Source organism: Canis lupus, chromosome 19, assembly GCF_048164855.1.
Source record: "Canis lupus baileyi chromosome 19, mCanLup2.hap1, whole genome shotgun sequence".
NCBI lineage: Eukaryota > Metazoa > Chordata > Mammalia > Carnivora > Canidae > Canis > Canis lupus.
Genome location: NC_132856.1, coordinates 26,097,432 through 26,111,242, shown reverse-complemented (window position 1 = coordinate 26,111,242; position 13,811 = coordinate 26,097,432). Strand labels below are relative to the sequence as shown.

At 40.0% G+C, this 13,811-nt stretch overlaps 1 long non-coding RNA gene across 1 annotated transcript in view; it reads right to left on the bottom strand.

The window, feature by feature from the left end:
* Positions 1-1,733: 1,733 nt before the first annotated feature.
* The window catches only part of LOC140610020 (uncharacterized), a 100,937-nt gene continuing 88,859 nt past the window's right edge, over positions 1,734-13,811 (bottom strand). Inside the window, exon 3 of the long non-coding RNA XR_012011804.1 lies at positions 1,734-3,112. This is a non-coding gene — a long non-coding RNA (uncharacterized lncRNA). The remainder of the gene's footprint in view (positions 3,113-13,811) is intronic.

Sequence of the window (13,811 nt, the reverse complement as noted above, 5' to 3'; positions counted from 1 at the left end):
CTCTTAGCTAGAAACTTCCAGTAAATTAGAAGCTTAAGTATAGTTTGCCTGGGATCCCTGGGTGGCTCAGCGGTTTAGTGCCTGCCTTCAGCCTAGGTCTTCATCCTGGGGTCCTGGAATGGAGTCCTGCATCAGGCTCCCTGCATGGAGCCTGCTTCTCCCTCTGCTCTGCCTCTCTCTGTGTCTTCCATGAATGGATAAATAAAAATCTTAAAAAAGAAAACTATAGTTTGCCTGATTAATTTATTTTTATTTTTTAACTTTTGTTACATTTAGCAAAAAAAAAATCACAATTATTTCATCTCTGTATGTCATGAACAAAAAAAACAAAAAGCAAAAAACAAAAAATATAAAAAATAAACAACAAAAAATACAACAGTTAGAAAAGATCACTTGCCCTTGGCATGTAGGTCAAGAGAGTTAGCAGCTAGTGACAGAAGCTTCCTCGATTAGCTGTACTCACTAGGATTCCATCTAGATGCCAGTTTGCTAGTTTGCTGTGTTTCAGTAACAGAATTTTGATTCATATCTGAATTTATTCTCAAATTGTGTCTCACTGTTTTGATACCTAGTACTTACACAGATATCTGCTATCATGTTCTGGTTGCTTTTCTCGCGAATGTTATGCTCTCTAAAAATTCTGTTTAGGAAAAACAGCCCCTAGATGCTTAGGGGTAGAGGAGAGAGACTTGCCTTTGCTAAACTATAATCACAGTTATTATACCAATAGCCACTGGAAGATTTTGTTGCTGTTTATGGCCACACAAATCAGTCTCAGGGTGGATTGTTTGGGCTTTGTTTGAATTTGATACTTAACTTTGAACTCTGGGTTTTGAAAATTTCCACTCAGTCTCAGGGATATAACCTTAGGAAATTGGATTCTCAGGAGATGCCAGAAGATAGTGTTGAGCATGCCTTTTAGATATAAAATAGGATTAAAGAGCTTTATCCTGTTGAAATTATTTACCATTGGAGCCTCTGAATATAAATGTACTCTTAAAGACAGTGAAGCTTAAGGCAGCCATATGAAGGAGAATAAGAAAAGATTTCTATTATTATACATATGAGATACTGAGAAAGAGATGAGAAAAAAACTACAAGGAAAACATAAAATAGTTGGGGGATAGACATTCTGTTTTAAATAGAAGAAGATACCGTCAGGGGAAAATTCTATTTTTACTTATAATAATTCTATGCAACACACATAAACCAACCGACTCCTATTCAAAAACCTAATCCTGGTTTAAGAAGTAAGGAAAAGATTTCTGCGCTCTGAATCTGTCCTTGTAGTGAGAAAGAACTGAATTATGACCAAAACTCTTATTGTTGGATATGAACTCAGGACACTGGAAGTATAAAGAATTCAGTGAACCCACCTTTTTTAAAAAATATTTTATGTATTTATTTATTCATGAGAGAGAGAGAGACAGAGGCAGAGACACAGGCAGAGGGAGAAGCAGGCTCCATGCAAGGAGCCTGATGCGGGACTTGACCCCCGGTCTCCAGGATCACGCCCTGGGCCTAAGGTAGACGCTCAACCGCTGAGCCACCCAGGCGTCCCTGAACCCACCTTTTTAGCAGCTGTGGCACTAGATACTGTTGATGCAAAAATGAGCATGAACAAGAAAGACTATCTTTGGCCTGGCAGTGTTTAGTATCTAGTTGAGGCGACTGAACACATAATTTAACTCATTTATTTAACAAATAATCATAGTACAACCAAACAGGTGCAACAGTCAAAGTATGGGCAAACTGCTGCTGGAGCAGGTACAAAGAGGAAACAACTTGTGAAAAGAAATCTTACATACATATCTATTCAAAACAGTTTGATTTGAAAACAAATCAGCATATCAACATACAAACTTAGGCGACTTGCTTTGCAAGTTCAGCTGAGTTTCAAGTACGATACTTTCCCTGTAATGACAGTCTGAATAATTCAGTTTTTGTGACCACTTGGGATCCAGTTTTATTACATCACAGTAGAACTCTCTCTCAGAAACCATGGGTCTCATTTTACTTATTTTTGGGTTCCTGCACAGCACCAAACACTGGACCAGCAGTCAACAAAAATTTTGGAGCTAAATTCAATTTGCCTATGTTATAAGGCAGATGAAGTAGGAAAAGAGAGGTTACTCATTGGTAATATTTGAAGAAAAATGGATGAGGAACTAAGAAAAAGGAAAACTGGGATGCCTGAGAGGCTCAGTGGTTGGGCATCTGCCTTTGGCTCAGGGTATGATCCCAGAGTTCTGGGATCCAGTCCCACATTGGGCTCCCCACAGGGAGCCTGCTTCCCCCTCTGCCTATGTCTCTGCCTTCTCTCTGTGTCTTTCATGAATAAATAAATAAAGTCTTTAAAACAAAAAAAGAAAAGAAAAAGGAAAACTGTATATATATCCTCTATGGTTATCTGCCAAAACTCTACACTAGAAAACACTATTTAGGACTAAAAAGTTGACCTTACAACTTCCATTATTTGAAACAGATTTACCGTGTTTTTGGCATAAAAAATATATATCAAATAACTCTGATATAAGTAATGGATTTGGCATTTGTTCAAGATATTTTCTTCTTTATACAAATAGTGACTAGATTATAAAGTATGGATTTATCTAAGATGGCCTGTCTTTGGTATGAATGAAGACTTTAAAGATTTTACTAATCAATTGTTTTTTCCCTTGGAGGGAATGTATGACTTTTCATAATTGCATTTTTTAGCTTTGTCTAATTAGGGTAAAGAATGCCCTGCCTGAAGCATCAGCAAGCAGACGGGAAATTTATTTGAGGTAGTTCTCTCTTGGAGCCCTTCTCCCAAAGACATTTCATTGATAAATACCAATCAAGACCAACTGAGATTTGGGCTCTTCAAATAATTCCTTGTTCTTCCAGAAGAGCAACTCTAAGACCAAGAGCTTTCCATGCAAGGAGCTGCCCAAATCACCATGTAACCACCATGGGCTGCATATTGTCCAAAGCCACATATAACTGTCCATGGTGATCAGAGCACTTGCCTTGTTCTGTCACCAGATGTTATCTCATGGGGCTTCAGTAACATCACAGCCGACCTGGTAAATCTCCACTCTTCAGATGTAGAACCAGCTTATTGAAGTTCCTAGAAGTGAAAAACAAGAAAAATAAGCAGGAACTTAGATCGCCCATTAAGTAGTGATGCTGGCCTCATTTTATATTTTTTCCCCTCTGTACATAGTGTTTTATACAGCTGGGAAGATGATGTTTATTTTACAAACTCACCCCTTGTAGGTACTTTACATTGCTAACTATAGTGTAAATAATCACGCAACCAGGGTGGGCACCACTGACAATGATCTCCCATGAGTATACTACTAGCAGGATTTGAGAATTCTAATGTACCCGAATTCTGAAACAAACATTTAGTGAGCATCTACTGCTCTTAAGATAGAGTATTGAAAGCACAGGTACAAAAAAATTATATATATATATATATTTCCATATTTGTATTTCTATATTTGTTTATATATTTGTATATTTGTAAAGCTACAAACATGTATATATATTTATACATATATAAATCTACTTCAAAACCTTTACAATCCACTTGCAGAGACAAATGATATATACAAAAATTTAACCAGTACATGGGGCATATTCAATAAGTCTCAGAGACTGGACCATCAGCTCTAGGAGGGCAGGAAGTTTTGTCACTGCTATATCCTCAGTTTCTAGAACAGTAGAAGGCACCGATTTAGTACTCAATAAAATTTTTTTCTCATGAATGAGCAGCATAGGCAGTAGAGTATGATGGGATGCAGGGGAAGAAACCCGATGGGATTCAGAGCAGAGAGGTCCTCCAATGGCACCATGGAGGAGGGGACTTTCACTCCAAGCATGTAGAGTTTAGGTTGGCTTATTAAATTTAGTGCCTATTTATACATTATCTCCTACAGGGCAGGTCCTGGGGAGAGGGCTGTGCATAAAGCAAATCCTTAACTGACTTTAACTCAGTTTAAAAGTCTGCTGGGGGGGATCCCTGGGTGGCGCAGCGGTTTAGCGCCTGCCTTTGGCCCAGGGCGCGATCCTGGAGACCCGGGATCGAATCCCACGTCAGGCTCCCGGTGCATGGAGCCTGCTTCTCCCTCTGCCTGTGTCTCTGCCTCTCTCTCTCTCTCTCTCTCTCCGTGTGACTATCATAAATAAAAAAAAAAAAAAAAAAAAAAAAAGTCTGCTGGGTATTTCCTATAATTAAAAACATGTATGGAAATGCAAAACTCGAGGTGAAATAATTAAGCAATAGTCTCTATTCTGAAAACAGATGGTGTAGCGGCAGAAAAGGAGAGTGGACAAAGTCCCTTTCTTCTCTGCCATTTCCTTTCTGAATATGATTCAAAAGTTCTGGGAAGGAGTGGAAATGCAGAGGGACAGAAATGCTGCTGTCTTTGTCTCTGCATGCAGAACGGGTGCCTTCGCCTTTGTTGCCCGGCCTGGAGGCTGGCTACACATTAGGCACGGTCGTCCGCTCCCTGCTGTCCATCTCATGAGGAGTCTCACCATGTTCCCTGCTGAGGTCTCAACCCATTCCCAGCCATCACCCCAAAGTCAGTGTAGAATAATACACACACACACACACACACACACACACACACACACACACGTGAGCTGCCTATCTGAATTTCTGGAAAATTTCAGTTTGTTCATCATTTCTCTTGTAAACCTAAAAATTACCCAGGTGACTCTGAGCTTTGCTGAGTTAGGAGCTAACTAGGAGGCCAGGAAAGCAGAGACACTGTGAGAAGGTCGGAGATCTCTCCACCACCAGCTCCCCAAGTGGGAGTCAGATGCACGGTGCCAGGTCTTTGATGGTAGGAATTTCTCACCATTCTTATTGTTCTAGGCAGCTAACAGTGTCATTCAGTGTCTTGGTTGCGGCAATTCAGCACAAAATGTTCTTTCATGTTGCTGGATTCATGTTTTAGAAAACTATCATAAAAATAAATATATGTATGCATATCTTTTGCTCGTACTGCCTTCATTGTATGACTTTACTTGGGAACATGATGAATTCAGGAAGCCTGTGTGGCACGCTGTTAAGACCCTAAACTTTAGATTTCAACACATCTTGGTTTAATCCAAGGTCCTCTGTGTACTACAAATGGTTAAACCATCTGTGTTCCCATCTATATATTGGGGGATGTCAAAACATCCCTCCTAGCATGGCTGTAAGGATTAGAGGGGTCATTCAATGTGTTGCTCATCATCCCTGAGGCAGTATGTGTATTAATAAAAGTAAGCTATTATTATGACTATTCTCTCATTTTCCAGGTTGGGAGTCTTGAGCCTGACCTCAAATTAATTAATTACCTTCTCTGGCCTTCTTTGTCATTTATCCTAATTATTAGGCCTAATACCTGAGAGCGGGATTTCTTAATCTTGGCACTACTAACATTTTGGACCAGATAATTATTTGTTGTGTGTGGGCTATCATGTGCCTTATAGTATCTTTAGCAATATTCCTAGCCTCTACCCACTAGATGCCAGTAGCAAACTGTACCTCACGCCCCCCACTGTGACAACCAAAACTCTCTCCAGACATTGAAACATGTTCCCTGGGGGACAAAATCATCCCTGGTTGAGAACCACTATGTTAGAGCATTCTTGACTCCTCTCTTTTTCCCTACACTCTTCCCCCTAATTCATCAATAAATCCTGCTAGCTTTACTTGGATAATGAACTTTTCTTGCTCTGTCCATTGTTACTACCTTGATCCATGCCACTGACATCTTTCCTGGGCATTACCACCTCAGTTTCTTGCTGGTCTCCTCGGCCCCTAGCCCTCATCCCCAACCTCACTTTGTTCCAGTCACACTGGCCTTCTGGCTGCCCCTTACATGCAGCAGGTCAGCTTCCCACCTTTGCAGTGGCTTCCTTCCAAGGGAACTCCTCTTCTCCTGTTATGTCCATGCTGTATGCCCTCACCATTAGGACTCTGTTCACACATTACCTGGGTGGTCAAGTCTTCCCAACCTACCCCTACATTTGGCAACTCGGACACATCCTATCCCCCTAATCTCTGCTTTTTCTCCAGAGCACTTTTCTCCATTGAATACAGCACATTTTATTCATTTTGCTTGTCTTTCTATACCGTCAACTCCATAAGGGTAAGATTTTTTTGCATATTGGGTTACTGATTGTGTTCCCCAACAGCAGAAGAGTGCCTGGCTCATGGTGACCATTCAAATATTTGTTAAATGAATGAATATACCTATTGTCATCATTTCAAAAAATTTTAAATTGTGGTACAATAGACAACATAAAATTTACCATCTTAATTATTTCTAAATATACAGTTCAGTAGTATTAAATGCATTCACAATGTTGTGCAACCAATCTCCAGAACTCTTGATTTTGCAAAACTAAAACTCTGTCCCCATTAAACAACAACTCCACAACACCCCATTCCACCCTCTTCTCAGCTCCTGGAAACCATTCTATTTTCTTTATGAAATTTGACCACTCTAGGTACCTCATTATAAGTGGAATAAAGTAGTATTTTTCTTTTTGTAACTGGCATATTCCACCTAACAGAACTTCCTCAAGGCTCAGCTATGTGTCAGAATTTCCTTCCTTTTTAAGGCTGAATATTATTCCACTGTATGCATATACCACATTAAAAAAAATCAATTTATCTGCTAGCAGACAGAAGTAGAATTCCTGGATCACATGGCAATTCTATTTTTAATCTTCTGTGGGACAGCCACATTGTTGCCCACAGTGGCTGCATCATTTTACATTCTTACCAACAGTATACAGGGATTCTAATTTTCCTCACCCTCACCAACACTGAGCTTGTTCCTTGTTTGTTTTGACAGCAGTCATCCTCCCGGATATAATCCTGGTATCTCGTTGTAAATGTGGATTAATATTTTCCTAATGATTAGTAATGTTGGGCATCTTTTCATGTGTATCAGCACTGTTTTTAACTATGCTTGGCTTACCCAGGGTCATGTAAATAATCTCTCTCACCTGCTGCCTACTCTACTCTTTGCAACTTGTGCCTTTCGTGTCCGACTTAGACTTTATTCAGCAGAGTTTGCTAGTTAGTGAGGAAGGAGCCTACCCTTTCTCACTTGAGAACACTAGGAACTTGGGATGTAAAGTCCTTTTTTTGTCCTTCTCTCAGTGACATCAATCTTTATGCGTCTACAGGCAATTATCTCAGAGCAGAGTTATAAAAGTAAACAATTACATGTTCAAATTAGGAGGTTCATTGGTGAGACTTTTGGAGGCTGAGTGGATGACTCATTCAGCTGACTCATTTCTACAATCTCAACAGAACACTTGTCAGTCAGATGTTTAACCCGAGAACAGGCTTTCTTTTCCCTCTTTCCATTTTTTTCTCTTTTTGACCTTGCGACATCTCATCTTAGTTATTTACAGTCACTGACTTACCCTAAATATGTCTTGTACCTATTATCCATATTAATTAGTAAAGTCCTCTTAGCTGAAACCTGGAGCATGTTTATGTGTGCTCACTAGACTCCAAGCATAGGGAAAGAATATAGGAGTCTTATCTCCTCTTCTTTTTTTTTTTTTTTCCGTTTAACTCTGATGACTTTCCTCTAAGCAGCTCCAAAATGTCTCCTTCAAGAAATGTTAACTTGTGCAGTATAATTCTGGACTGATCTGCCTGTGGGAGCTCTTTCCAGCCAACATTTGCTATGACCTGTATTGCAACAGTGACCTGAGAGCAATTATATGGTCATATGGCAATATAAATTCGCACATCGCTTGAGCCTCAAGGACATAAGATAATTGACTGTCCAGGAAGTAGATGGTATAGTCATCTTACTTTTCTTTACTGTCTTCCTGTTTTTCCTAACTTCTGCTTGAACTTCTCCTTTGGTTTCCCTATATGCAGTAGTTTTTCATTTTACCTGCTCAATCTCTTTCACGAGTTCCTCTCCTTTTCTTTAGCCTTGAAACTTAGACACTCCTCAAGTCTCTCTGCTCAGTCTTCTGCTTATTCTCTTTGCTGTGTGCCCCATTCATTTCAAACATCCATTTCCACTTCTGTGCATGAGACCCAAATCCACACCACTGCCATAGCCTTTCTTGAGTTGCAGACTGGACTCCCCAGTGCTCACCAGGCATCTTGTCCAACCACATCTCCCTAAACTCTGTCCTTCCCGCCACACCTCTGTTTTTGCATGGTGACTTAAACATCCTACCACACTCAGTTTGTAAAATTTAGATAGCTTCTCAACTTTCATTTCCATTGTGAACAATAGGTATATAGTACTTTAAGCACCTAAAGGAGAGAAAGATTGGGTCTTCAGGCACTCAGGGAGGACACCACAGAAGAAGTGGCTTTTGAGCTGGCCTTTCAAGAATGTGGAGAAAATTAAGTCAGGCAGAGATGAAGGGTAAGGGAGTTTTCAGACAGAGAATGGAAGATGCAAAGAGGCCATGTTTCAAAGGAGAGTTAGATGAACTGGCTAGAACAGATTGTAGAGGGGAAGTGGAATTTAAGAAAGAAATCACGACAATAAAAAGTTGGATTGAAATGAGAAGTCCTGGGACGCCTGGGTGGCTCAGCGGTTTAGCGCCTGCTTTCAGCCCAGGGCCTGATCCTGGAGTCCTGGGATCGAGTCTGCTTCTGCATGGAGCCTGCTTCTCCCTCTGTCTGTGTCTCTCTCACTCTCTCTCTCTCTCTCTCTCTCGAATAAATAAATAAAATTTAAAAGAAATGAGAAGTCCTGAGAACCCAGAAAAGATTTTCTAGTAGGAATAGCATCATGTGAACTTGGAGTCTATTTTATTATAATCTATGTTTTACCTTCCCTGGGAAACTTTAAATCCTTGGGCACATGTTCGCTTACTTGCTCTCTCTTCCTCCTGCCCCCTTCCCCTGATGCTTTCCTATATCTCCCAGCATGTTACCCTGAACAATAGAATTCAGTAAATGTTTGATAAATGGATAAATAAGAGTGCAAGGATGAAGGTACAGTGACTACAGATAAGCTACTGCAAAAATAAATGTTACATTTAGCACTTGAACTTCTTAAGCTTTTAGGCTTCCCCTCTAATCATCCAGCCCTCTCTTACCTATCTCCCCTTTTCTCCCTTGGCTAACTGGTCCTGTTTCCGTGTAGTGTGTCAGATATGACACATGTAACAGAGTAAGACCTTACAAACTCATTTGTGGGCATGAGAATGACATGTACACCAGCTCTGAAATACCCTGCAAAGAAGGCTTTAGGAGAAGAAGGCCTCAAATTATGGAAACACACTGCAAAGAACAAGTAGTTACTTGGAATGACACCTGAGCCACAAAGACCATTTATTCCAAAAATATCTTCTATGTGCTGGTATCCTATATGGGATGTACACTAAGTCAGAACCCCTATTCCTAAGGACTCTTAGTCTAATTAATAGTAAATACTCCCATTTAGTGAGCAACTACCATCATCCTGAGGATGATCTCATAAAGCTTTTATACAAAGAAGTGAAGATTCAGAGAAGACAGATAACTTGCATAGTTGGGTTTGGTGTTAATTCCAAAGGTCATGCTCTGCTTACCCCACAGTGCCCCTAAGAAATATCCAGTAGAAGGATGTCCAAAGTGTTATAAGAACTTAGAAGTGGGGGCAGCTAGGGGAGACTTAGAGCAGTCTGCTTGGAAAAGATGGGGGTAGAATAGCAACAGGATGTCTGTTACCTGTTATTTGCTCTCATGAAAAACATTTTAATATCAAGATCTAATCACCAAGCCTACTATGTGCTCAAAGGAGCCCAGAGGTGTGATTTTACTGTTTTGCTTCCTTTGGGTATCCAAGGTTGTACGTAGAAATGATTTAGGGGTGACATTTCCAGAAGAATTCATTTGCCCCACAGAAGTCTGTTGCATGAGGGCTTTTCTCTCCTATTCTATTGCAATAACAAAAATGCCTGGGGCTGAAAGTTCACTACCTATTGTTATAGAAAACAAAGCTAGAGTACTAAGGAAGATGGGCTCATCTTTTCTTCTCATCCAAACATTGCTCAACTGATACAAATCAATTTATTTGCACTGGGTTTGAGACCAGACATTTGAGCCTTATGTGTATAAAAGGCAAGTCACAATATCCCTACCCTGAATAATTCATGTTGTTTGTAACGGCTCTTTTAAGCCTTTCTGTTAAACTTGAAGATTAACTTTTCTGGTTTTTTCGTCCTTAATCAAAGCTTATTTCGATTCAACTTTGAACAATTCCTCAAGCTGGACTATTCAACTATTTGATTTAGTATTTTCAGGACTTGGAAGCAGGTTGCTGCTGGTTCTTAGGCTTGCTATATTATTCAACGCCTTCGTAAATGATGAATAGGTTCAAAGCCTAGAAGGCTATTTTCTAATTTCTCAAGGGTCTCTTTACCACCTCATTTTCTTTTCATCAGATGTTATTTACTGAGTAACTCCAATCAACTGCTTGGATATTGTAGCTTGCTGTGATTCTACAGATAATAAATGTCAGTATGGGGAGGGTAAGAGATCTGAGTCTTGAATTTAATAATATTGTTTGTTTGGAATTGGCTTCACTTTCATCACACTGAGACTCAAAGGGGGCAAGACCTTTGCTCGGCCATCTTGATAAGATCCCTGGGGTCCCTGTTGGTGTCTCCAGGATTTGCTGTGTTGCAAGAGAAGAAAAGATTTCAAAGATCTAAGAAGCAAAGCAATCTATTATTTGTCTTGAAATTCATATTATATTCTATGTTTTACAGGCACAGTAGGCATATTAATGTACAGTGTATCAAAGACGGGAACAAAGGCATTAAATTAGTAGGTCACATGGAGCCTAGCAAAAAAGAATCATTGCTCCTCAGAAGGTAGGAAGATTAAAGTAAGAAGTCACAGAGGGCAAATACATGGAAGGCAGTCACAGTAGCCCCTTCTACACAACAATAGCCATTGCACTCAAACCAAGCCTTTCATGCTGAATTCAGATGTAGCTCAGAATCCTTCTCAACACAGTCTGGCAGGAAGCCACTGCTGATCCTGAGCCTCCATGCTAGAGGAAAATTATACCCATCCCTGTACTCTTAGGTAAGTTATGTCCAAATGCAAGGTCAGTTATAGGCCAATCCAAGAGGCTGCCTTAGAGATATTCCCTGTTAAATACTGCATTAAAATAATCTTAACGAGGGACACCTGAGTAGCTCAGTGGTGAGCATCTGCCTTCAGCTTAGGGCGTGATCCCGGGTCCGGGGATCAAGTCCCATATCGGGCTCCCTACAAAGAGTCTGCTTCTCCCTCTGCCTATGTCTCTGCCTCTATCTCATGAATAAATAAATAAAATCTTTAAAAAATAATAATAATAAAATAATCTTAAAAATATGGCGGTAGTGGTGGTGGTGGTGGTGGTGGTGGTAGATGGGGCGGGGGCAGACCATTATTTCAGCATTAGTATTATGCCTGGGCTCCTGCCTCTGTGTGTTTTTCATGACAGCTTAGTGTCAGTATTTTATCTCATTAATAGCTAGTTTTCTGCATTGTCAACTAGTTTATTTGATTAATAGCTTTTTTACCTCATTAACAACAGGTTCCTATCTGCTTCGAAGCTTTTGGCCAAGATCTCTGTATTGGCTCTCCTGACTTTTGGCAGTGGCATCCTTGACCTTTACTTTCCAGGGCTTCCAAATTTTAATCCTTAATTTCTATCTCCAATTTTTTTGTACCTGAAAATGAGAAGAATAATTTCTATTTCCCTGTGTGAACTGCAAGCAAACAAGAGATACCACATTTCACTCTTACACTCTAAGAAAAAAACACACAGGTGTTTTCCTAGTCTTTTGAGCTCTAAGTATGATAGCTCTTCATCCAGGTGTTTATTTCTTCAACTGTGACTTGAAGCATGACATTTCATACAGTTATATATAATCTTATGTGAAATATTAGTCACTTTGCTTATATTAAGTCTTGTCCTCATATAAAGGTTTTTAGCTCTTTGACAGTTGAGGCAAGGACTAGACTATCCCTATCTTCATTCTGACCTTGTGGTTTTCAGAATGTGTGAAAAGCCACTTGAGAGAAGACTACCACTTATTTCAAACTAGTGCTAGAAGATATTTTATTATTCAAGTGAATAATATCAAATGTCAACTTCACTCAGAAAGTGATGCAACAGAGACCCAGACATACACATTACCTTCGGTGCTATGAGCTTCTTTTTTTGCCCCCTGCTAATGAAGGAGTACACCAGTCTGTCTCCTGCCAACCTGGCCTCACTGCTAGCCTTACAAGATCTCCTCTGTTTTGTAGAGGAGATGTTAGGGGTTACATCCCTGGGTCCCCATCCTCACATCATTCTGGATTAGAGTAGACACTCCAGAAGCACAAGTATAAGATTTGGAAGATGAAAGAAAAGGAAAATACTTGATTCTGTGAGGCAGCTATAGCCAGACATGTGGTCAGAGATGTTGCAGCAGCTTCCTGGTGAGTTCATAAAAAACATACCTACCTCATTCCTACAGAGGGAGCTCGTAGGAAATTCCCAGAGATGTGAGGATTCCAACAGGGTCGAGGAGCTCAATGGGACCACCTGCTTCAAAACTCTCAGCTGGAATCTGTGTGACCATCCCCAATCTTTACTTCACCAGAACTTCTGATATTTGAATAAGCTCTCAATTCCTATCTTAAATTCATCACAGCTGGGCAGCCCGGGTGGCTCAGTGGTTTAGCGCTGCCTTCAGCCCAAGGCGTGATCCTGGAGACCCAGGATCAAGTCCCATGTCAGGCTCCCTGCATGGAGCCTGCTTCTCCCACTGCCTGTGTCTCTGCCTCTCTTTCTCTGTGTGTGTCTCTCATGAATAAATAAATAAAATCTTTTTAAAAAATTAATCACAGCTAAAATAGAGGGAAGTACCACTGTCCCTGTCTGAACCCTTCCTGATACAAGTAAACGAATAAATGAATGCCTATAATATGTATTATAGATAGTTCATCACACTGTGAGAACAATTAAAATACTAACATTTGCCAAATAGTTGCATTTTCACATATTTCTCATTTTCCTTTGTAGTTAGTAGAGGCCATGTGACTAATACTGGCCATGAGGCCTTATCTGTAAGCAGAGTATGGATTATTTCAGAGCCAAGGCACTTAAGCTACCTGCACACTCAATTACCCTTCCACAGAGCACCCCTGTTATGCGATGGCACAGCTACATAATGGTAGCACTCTCAGGAGCCTGGGTGTCTGAATACAGAGCTGTCTTGTTGAGCTATACTGAACATGTAACATCAGTACAAAATAAACCTTTGTTGTGTGAAAATTGCTGAGATTCTGATTAAATTTGTTACTGAAGCTGACCCAAGCCTAGCCTATTTCACATTCATAAGACCTATTTTTTAAGGTACAATAGAGTCTATTCCTTAATTTCAAAACCACAAATACATCTTCTAAATGAAATGTACTATATTATAATTTTTAAAAATCCCGTGGACTTTGTCAAAGTCACACAAAGATAAGTTAAAAAAAATAGTAAAAGCGAGACAAGAAGCACTATGTGCAAATACATACACACACATACATATATGTAAAACTCTCATTTAATTTTTAATAACTAGGGCACCTGATGGTTGAACATCTGGCTTGGCTCAGATCATGAACCCAGAGTCCTGGGATCGAGTTCTGCATCAGGCTCCCCACAGGGATCCTGCTTCTCCCTCTGCCTATGTCTCTGCCTTTCTCTCTGTGTCTTTCATGAGTAAATAAATAGAATTTTAAAAAATAATCTTTAAGAACTACAAAGTAATTGATAATTGGATAGGAGACATTAAAATATAATTCACAATTA